This window comes from Triticum aestivum, chromosome 5B (assembly GCF_018294505.1).
Source record: "Triticum aestivum cultivar Chinese Spring chromosome 5B, IWGSC CS RefSeq v2.1, whole genome shotgun sequence".
NCBI classification, from domain to species: domain Eukaryota; kingdom Viridiplantae; phylum Streptophyta; class Magnoliopsida; order Poales; family Poaceae; genus Triticum; species Triticum aestivum.
The window spans coordinates 551,006,176-551,015,234 of record NC_057807.1 but is presented as its reverse complement, the minus strand read 5'-3'; the positions used below and the strand labels follow the sequence as shown (position 1 = coordinate 551,015,234).

The 9,059-nt window shown below is 42.1% G+C and overlaps 1 pseudogene; it reads left to right on the top strand.

The window, feature by feature from the left end:
* The first annotated feature begins 2,973 nt into the window (after nucleotides 1–2,973).
* On the top strand, nucleotides 2,974–3,065 carry LOC123118066 (uncharacterized; annotated as a pseudogene).
* Nucleotides 3,066–9,059: the final 5,994 nt, after the last annotated feature.

Genomic DNA, 9,059 nt, shown 5'->3' with positions numbered 1-9,059 from the left:
CAATCATGGCAAGAATGGACGAATATGTCACGATAGAAGCTATATTTGAGTACCAAAATTATATATGTGAAATATACTTATCAAGTTCCCCCACACTTAAATCTTTGCTTGTCCTCAAGCAAAGGCATATGACAAGAGCAAGAATGTGAACAGTGAACTGAGTAAAGAATGTCCAAGTGAAGTAGATCTCTAAACAATGCATGCTTTTGGACTTAGCTAGTGAAAATTGATGGTTAAGAGTGCTACAAAGCAGTAGGATACTGGTAAGCATGACCATTTTAAACTTTTACAATGATAAAAGAGGACCAACAAGTTTAAATGATGATTGCGCCAAATGATTCCTAAAGAGAGCATGATCCCGAGAACAAAAAGAACTGGAATTAAATCTCTTATTTGCAGAAATATAACTTTGTGGTTGAACCACTTATTGAATTTGAAGGAAGTAATGATAATATTTTATTGATCTCACCAAAGGAACATACCACCGATCCCGAGAACATGGTATACACCCGGCTTGACCAATTATATAGTTTTCTTGTTTGTCTCCCCAAAGGAACATACCACCGATCCCGAGAACATGGTATACACCTGGTTCGACAATTACATTTTTATAATAATTACTGCCCAAGCTAACCCGATTTCACATGCCACCGATCCCAAGAACATGACATGCTACTGTAGGTAGTCAGACTAATTTATTCATTATTACTTATCTTAAATGAACAATGCATAAGCACAAAAATAGGAATCATCACTTCTCCATGTCTGGTTCACATGCTACCGATCCAGGGAACATAGCATGATATTCCATAGTAGTTAGGTGATTGCTCTCAATGGGAACACACTTGGCACAAATTCAGCATCTAAACATGGTGATCTAGGTGTATCATAGTAAATGCAGAAAATGATTTAGTTTTCTAGTGTACTAGGGATTTGAGCACTCAGAACTAATAGCTTTCACTACTTTTAGCAGAGCAAACAGGGTGTAGATCACTAGTTACAAGGCATTCAACAATTAGTTCGCATATTCTCATCAAGCACCACATGTCAAAGGTGAAATTCAGTGGGACAACATTTAAGAAATGGCACAAGCAACCCAAATAGCAATTTAATTCAGCAAGCATCAATGGATGATATACTCAGAATGGGTCATGAAACAGCTAACCGGGCACTATGAAGTAGCACTCGCTTGATGACTCTCTAAGCTGCAGCTCTTCTCTTTTTGCTTCTCTATCCTCATGCCTGCTCCAGCTTCTCTCTTCATGTGTGCTCCTTGCTTCTCCTCATCCCCATGCCATGGGTCCACCGGGGTCCCAGGGAATGTCATCTCGGACTTGGTCAGCATGTAGTGGATCGTGCACAAGCAACAACCTGAAAGAGCACTCAACCAAGGAAACAATACAAGTGACAAGGGTAATGCCCTCTAAATCATCTATAGAGTACCCAATTACATAAGCATAGCTATAAAGCACATGTTTAGGATGGTACAAATCAGTAAGCTCAATGCTAACATGAGGATGATATTTATCATTAAGCTCAAGACTAACATGGGAATGATATGTTTCATTAAGCATAGAACTAGCACGAGGAAAGTAACTGTGATCATCACAAATGAGAGTAATGCCACTAACAGGGTGTGTATGATCATGTCCAAGCAAATAGTTTTTCAAATCTACCTTAAGTGATGGCATCATGCAATGCAAGTTAGAAGCAAAGAAATCACAAGGGAGCATGTCATCAAGAGGATTGGGTAAACCTGACACATCGCGCTCATGTATGACAATAGGCCAATGAATCTCAGGTTCTTCATCTTCATCTACAACAGCTTCTTGTACTTCTTCAGGAGTAGTAGATGATGAGTCTTCAACTTGATCACTTGGAAATTGCAGCTCTTGATCATCTTGTTCCTTGTCTTCTTGTAAATCTTCTTCAAGTTGAGGACTCTCTTCCTCTGGATCTTCTATGGTGCTACTACCAGCAACACTTAATTGAGTCTGAAGTGTCCCCATATGTGAATATTCACTAACATGATCTGGTAGGGGTGTTGAGATCACTACCTCGCTGTCTTTCTGAGCAATGTTCTCCTCATCACCATCACTACTAAGTCTCAACAGTGACACTGATGACTTCCACCAGTCATGCAGCTCAGCAACACGTGGGATCTTCTCAGGATATTGAAGTATCAACTCTTCTAAATTTGACTCAACCTCTTGTATCTCTCTCCTTGGAATGGCTCCGACTTGCTTAGTTGTATGTGCAGGAGTTGGAATCTCATCTTCACTATTCTTCTCTGAGATACTCTCTTTAACTGTGATAGAGGCAACCACCGGTGGAGCTAATGATTTCTTCTTGACAAATAGCCCAGATACCGTTGTAACACAAGTGTGGGCAATTGGTGACACGACTAAATTCCACCAGTCACATAGTTGACTAACACAAGTGAATTTCTCCATATCTTGTTGTCTCAACTTAGCATCAATCAGAGTAGGTTCCTCATAAACATCTTCTTTCAGCTTTGACTCATTCTGGACAGTTTCATTGCCATGAGGTATTGGATCTGCTACTGTGGTTTCCATCTGATCTACAGTAGTTTCATCATCTTGAAAAATATCATAATCATCATCAAGGATAATTGAAGTAAGATCAATCGTTCTATATGGAGGATCTAATTCAGTTCTGAAATGTTGTTGTCCCCGGAATGAAACATGCTGGTTTTGAATATTAGGCACCATGGATGATTTCTGTTCACTTATGGAACACACAACTTCTGATTGCACGAGGCTTGCAACCTTCGGATTTGAACTAGGCCTTTCATAACCCCATTGCATTTGGTGGAAGGCAATGCTCTCAATGAGAATAATTGCACCCTCGACGGTCTTGTTCATGATTGTTCCACCAGCTGACATATCAATAAGATCTCTTGAAGCATGTGTCAGCCCTCTATAGAATATCTGAAGCACTAACCAATCCTTTTGCCCATGATTAGGACATTTTCTAAGCAAATACTTATATCTCTCCCAAGCTGCATACAAGCTCTCACTACCATCTTGCGCAAAACTGAGGATCTGGTCACGAATTGCAGCTTGCTTGTAAAGTGGAAAATATCTATGCAGGAAAGCTTGTGAAATATCACCCCAAGTGTATGATCTTGATGGCAAAGAATAGTACCAGTCCTTAGCAGCATCTCTGAGAGAGAATGTGAACAACATACACTTGATAGTATCTTGGGAAACGCCATGATACTGGACTGTATTGGCATACTCCAGAACATTACTAATGTGCTCATGAGGGTCTTCATTGGGTAATCCTCTAAACTGATTCTGCAAGACGAGAGCAATAAGTCCAGGCCTCAACTCAAAAATTTTGGCCTCAATAGATGGCCAAATTGGCCCTGTCATCGTGTCCAAACTACTTGGCAACCAAAGATCATGTACTAAAGCCATATGTTCAGGTGCAACTGTCAATCAGCCTACAAATAATAAGATATCCTACACACGCTCACAAACATGAAACATTGGTGAGAGGGTTAGTATCCTAATAAGCCGAAGCAACAAAAAGTAAAAAGGTAAAAGAAGCACAGAAATAAATTTGACTGGAAATTTAAACAAAAACTATACTAAGCCTAGTCTATAGCTTCGCACAATCGCTCGACGCTAGTCCCCGGCAACGGCGCCAAAATGATCAATTGTAATATAGCTGGGTTTTTACGCCCCAAACTACGAGTGTCGTGTTCTCATCAGGGACTAGGCAAATCGATGACGGTGCTTGGCTAAAGCTAGGTAACACAATTCAGATTATGAATGCAAGAAAAAAAACCTACACTAAACAAGGTTGTACCCAAAGATCGTCACCAAAGAAAATGCAAAAAGGTCAAAGGAGGTTCAGATTATCTTCAATAATATTTTTGGTATTTTCGTTTTACATGAGAAATAAAATGCTAACACAATAAGGTTGTAGGACAGAACATAAATGTATCACATCACAGACACACACATATGTATATATATAACAGGAACTTGAGACAACATAAAAGTCACATGTACTGGAGCTATCACAGGAACTTACAAACTGAAATTTACTGCAGCAAGCAGTACACAAGCTATATGTATAACATAGAGACACCACTGAATCACAAAAGTTTTACAAATTGTAAGCTGAATATTGAACAGTTTACACATCTCAAGAACACTGAAAGCACATTCAACACAGATGCAGAGGTTCAGAGCTGAACAGTAGCAGAGGTTCAGAAGAGAAACAGCAGCAACGGAGGTGAGAAGCAGAGTGCAGAGCAGGAACGTGGGAAAGAAGAGCAGCAGCAGTTTTAAGAGGAGGAGCAGCAGAGGAGTGGGGAAAGGGACTAGCAGCAGGCGAAGGAGCAGCAGGTTGAGGCGCTAGAAAAGGGGAGCAGTAGCAAGGGGAGAAGAAAGGCAGCAGCACAGGGGCGCAAGCAAGAGCAGCAGCAGAGGCAAGGGAAGAAGGACGGCAGCAGGGAAACTCTTGCGCGGAGGTGTTCAGTGGTGCGGTGGTGATGGATGGCGGCGGTGTGGAGCGTGTGGAGGTGCTGGGTGGCGCTGGGTGTTGGTGCTGGTGATGGGTGGCGCAGCGGCGCTGATGTGGATGGTGGCGCAGCGGAGATGGATGGAGATGGTGGTGGCTGGGCTGCAGAGGCGCACCACCACGCCGGCCTGGCCGTGGCAGCGGCCTGAGGTGGAAGAAGTGGTGGGGGAGAAGAGAGATGGAGATATGGCCAGGCCCGATCGGATCCCTCCAGCCCCTAGGGATTTTGTTCCCCTCCTCTCATCTGCACTTTGTGATTTGGCCCTCTTTCTTCTCTTCTTTCTTCACAAGGAGGTCCTCCCACTTCTTTACCTAGCCCCCTGGTTACTTCTCTTCATCTCACACAAGTCTCTTCTTCCTTCTCTTCTCTTCTTCACTCTTCTCGATAGCCACATAGACGGAATCTTGACGATTATTAGTGCCTTTGCGCACATTTCTGCAAGATAGACCAAAGACTAGTAAATGATCCTTTTTGATGATTATCAAGCAATATTCAATCAATCATGGCAAGAATGGACGAATATGTCACGATAGAAGCTATATTTGAGTACCAAAATTATATATGTGAAATATACTTATCAACTAGCAGCATGGTAATGTGGTATGTATTCATACGCGTTAAAAATCTGTGTACCATTAAATGTCATGCTGGTGGATATCGCAAAGGTGGGGTCCGGGGCAGATGTCGCTTCAAAGATTATGGCTTGAGTGGTGTCAGGAATACGAGTGAGCTATATTTTCTGGAAAGTGGTTAGTTGTCCGATGGCCAGGGCTTGCTCCCCTTTTCAAAAAAAAGTTTTTAATGTTCATTCTTGCATGTATGCTTTGCTATTGTTGCATCTCCAGTCTCATCATAAGATTAATTGACCTGTTTCTTTTTGTAGCCCAGGCTTCTACGATTAAGATTCTTCAAGGCATGGCTTTGCTTGATATGCAAGCAGTGGAGCCAACAGCTGCAAATATGCAAAGGCAGAATGTACTCCGGTACTAGTACTTTGCGGAAAGTGGCAGTGAAAATATAACTGGGCTCCCAGAATTGGCACCTCATGATTGTAGTAGTAATCCAGAAGTCAGAACTGAATTGACAAGTGTCATAAGAGTCCGAGTTTGAATTAGGTTAGCTTGATAAGTTTCCTAGAACTAGTATGTGCTTGATTAGGATTGTCAATTTTGATGTAGGAGAAAACAAAAGAGCATTAGCAAATTTAAAAGCCATACCTAGTACTCTGGCCAACTTCGATTTAGTGCCTTTATGTGCTTGTTATCTAATCTAGTGTTCAAGCTTGTGTGAGCACGGGAAAAATACCAAAAGGTGCAGCTAGTTCGTACACACAGACGTGGGTTGCTTACGGTGGCCAGTTGAGCTGCCTCATGACCGTGTGTTTGATCCATGGAAAAGTTAACAGGTGGTATATATCATAGCTAAGTGGTAGAGACTTCTTCATGATCGATCTGCGCCATAGTGGGGTTGGGGGATTCTCTGTCATTGTTATTGTTCTTCATATATGAAGGGACATTGAAGATGATAATGTCGACATTGAAGGATGTAGTACGCTCGTACTCGTTGAATATAATTAAGGGGCATGTGTTGTAGAGATGAAGATCCCCATGCATGCACACGGAGTTTGTGCAGCGGTGAAAGGCAACAAGGCGGTCGACAAGACAGTGGACCTCCATATCCTAAGTTGTGCCTGATGCAGACGCCGGGGGTAATCCTCCTTATCGAAAAAAATGCCATAAGTTGTGCATGATGCCGTTTTTATGACCATATCAGACAAAATACAAGAAAGGAAGCTTGAGAGGCTCTAAACGAGATGAACCTTGCTCCTTGATCTTGCTAAGAAAGTGTGTATACACGCTCTAAGGAGGTGGTCGAGAGGATGAGCATGAAAGTATCTGAATGTTTCATCAGTGGGTACGCGTCGGATATAACATCCATGCTCTCTTAGGCTCTTGTTTATATGAATCAAGCTCACGGCCACATGAACACAATTCTTTGTTGCGACATGCATTTTTGACTAGAGTTAATCTTTAACTTTATAGCTTATGCCTGGATTACATGGCAGGCGTCTGCTAACAGTGATAGCCTATTTGGAGTTGTATTCATGATGGGGTATTGAACAACTCACACCTGTTCAAATGAGCAAGAGAAAATCACACACATGCCTTCTCTGTTTCCCTTTGTTTGACTGCACATCAACGACCACCTTGCCTGGAGCAAACACCCCTTTGTCTACGCATGGTTGCATAGATGGTTCCATTTGTTTATACTGGATAGATATTGGCATCAATTTGGTCTTGTTTTGCCATGTCATGGACAAATGGGGAGTTGGCCTCAGATCTCGTGAGTGACTACGATTGCGACTCTTCCCATGTCAAGTTGGATACTTATATTTCGACCCAAAACTTTGTACTTTTGTTCAGAGTTTGAAGTCGTAGATAAGAAGACATATGATGAGCTTGAGAATCATTCTGCATGTTCTGACGATTAATTGTTGGCATCCACCCTTAAAGCAACTCCAACAGTTCCTATAAAAAACTTTCCGTGAAAGTGCTTTTACACGATGTCCATAAATTTTAGGGGAAGTTTCCCGAAAGCTACTTTTGTCATATCCCGTAAAACATCTTCCCCTAAATCTATTTTTATTTTATCTTTCAATAACTAAAAGTAAATAATGGCCTAGGGCCCGCCAGTCAGTGAAATGCACGATGGCCTCTGGCGGGGCGGCGGGCTGGCAGGCAGCGCTAGCAATGCGGCATTCCAGCGGCACGACTGGGGCAAGCGGGGGCGGTATTCTGGCGGGGCGGCGGGAGGCGGACTGCGGCAGGGGAGTGGCATTTTGGCGGGGCTGCAGTGGCGCGCCGGGAAGTTTCGGGCGGTTACCTTGCCTCAAAAACTTTACAGGAAGCAAAATTTCCCATAAACTTGAGAGAAGTTGGGTCAAGTTTACAGGATCATGTCAATTTATTCCGCATTTATGGGATATGTTGGAGAAGTTTTTTGGCACAAACTTCACCTAAACAGTAGTTATTTTGCGGATATGGGATATGTTAGAGTTCCTCTTAGTTGATTTTCCTCCGACCATTCACACTTTTTAGTTGGCTATCACATCTCCAAAAGTTTCTTTGGGCATGCAAAAGATCAACTAGTGCTTGCGTGCAAAAACTACAACCTCTTTTCCTATAGGTAGGGCCATAGGGTCAGTAGGAGTTGATGAGCAATTTGACAAAAAAAAAAGAAAGAGGAGTGAGAAACCTTGCATGTATAGAGGTCCATCACCACCAATATCTCTTATGAAATGTGATCCAATGCCTTGCCACCTCACTGCTCCTAATGTTGTTCCTTGCGTGTGCAACACTAAGGCATGATCCATTAAATGCGATGACAGAGCTTACATCACATAGGTGGAAAATGTCAACTAACAATCTAGGCGTGGGAAGCATTAGGATGACATCTATTGCAATGCCTCCTAATGATTCTATATAATACGGTGGACCATCAGCCCTACAAAACAACCTGGAGCGAGCTGAAGCCTGTGCTGTTAAATCTGGCCTGCAGGCACTATTTGACATCTACAGAGGTCACATAATCCTGGAGGCGGACTGCCAAATGATTGTAAATGAGTTGCAACAGGCTACCCCAAGTCGCTCTGCATGTTACCCTGCTAGCTGACATAAAGAGAGCCCTATCAAGCTTTGAGTCCCATCAAACCAGGTGGGTGGGAAGAACATCCAATGTCTTTCACATGAACTAGCTAGCGGGACTCGCTAGATCACAAGGGAACCAAACTCTGATTGCCGACGTTTCGGCTTGCCTGAGGCCGGTTTTGCTCTCTGGTTGTGATAATTCTGTTTGAGTGTCTGTACTCAGGCACTATAAAAAAACACTGAGTAATTTACAAAAATCATTCTAGGCTAATGATTTAGGGGATTTGCTAGCTGATGTTTAATTCCCTAAAACAAATACTTTGCCCTCAAATATACGTTTTGACGCGTCTGCTAGAGATGCTCTAATAAGATCAACTAAGGTGTCATGAACTGAAAACATGATGCGTACAATTTGAGATACTAGGTATTTTACATAGGTGTGAATTTCGTCACCGGGATTTCGAGTCAATAATCTATAGCAAATTTGTTAAACGTTTACCAATAGTTTTGAGAGGATAGATGGTTTATGTCTTCAGCCATATCTCAGATGGAAGTGTTTTTTACTTGGCCACCATTTTTTTAGTTTTCATCAATCTTGTGGTGTTTTTTTTTTTTGAGATGATCAATCTTGTGGTGTTAGCACACTTTTCAAAGAACATTGATGTTTGTTTGCCTACAAGAGAATTTTTTTATGTTCGGATGTCATTTCAATTGTTATTTGGGTGTCAAGATAAAAATCCTTTTTTCCACTGATTATTATATGGGTGTTTTTCTTGCGAGAGAAATTTCCAATCTATGTTGGTGCAGCCTTAGACTAGCTCTCTCTTTCTCACTGGACGAAGGTAGAAGAAGCA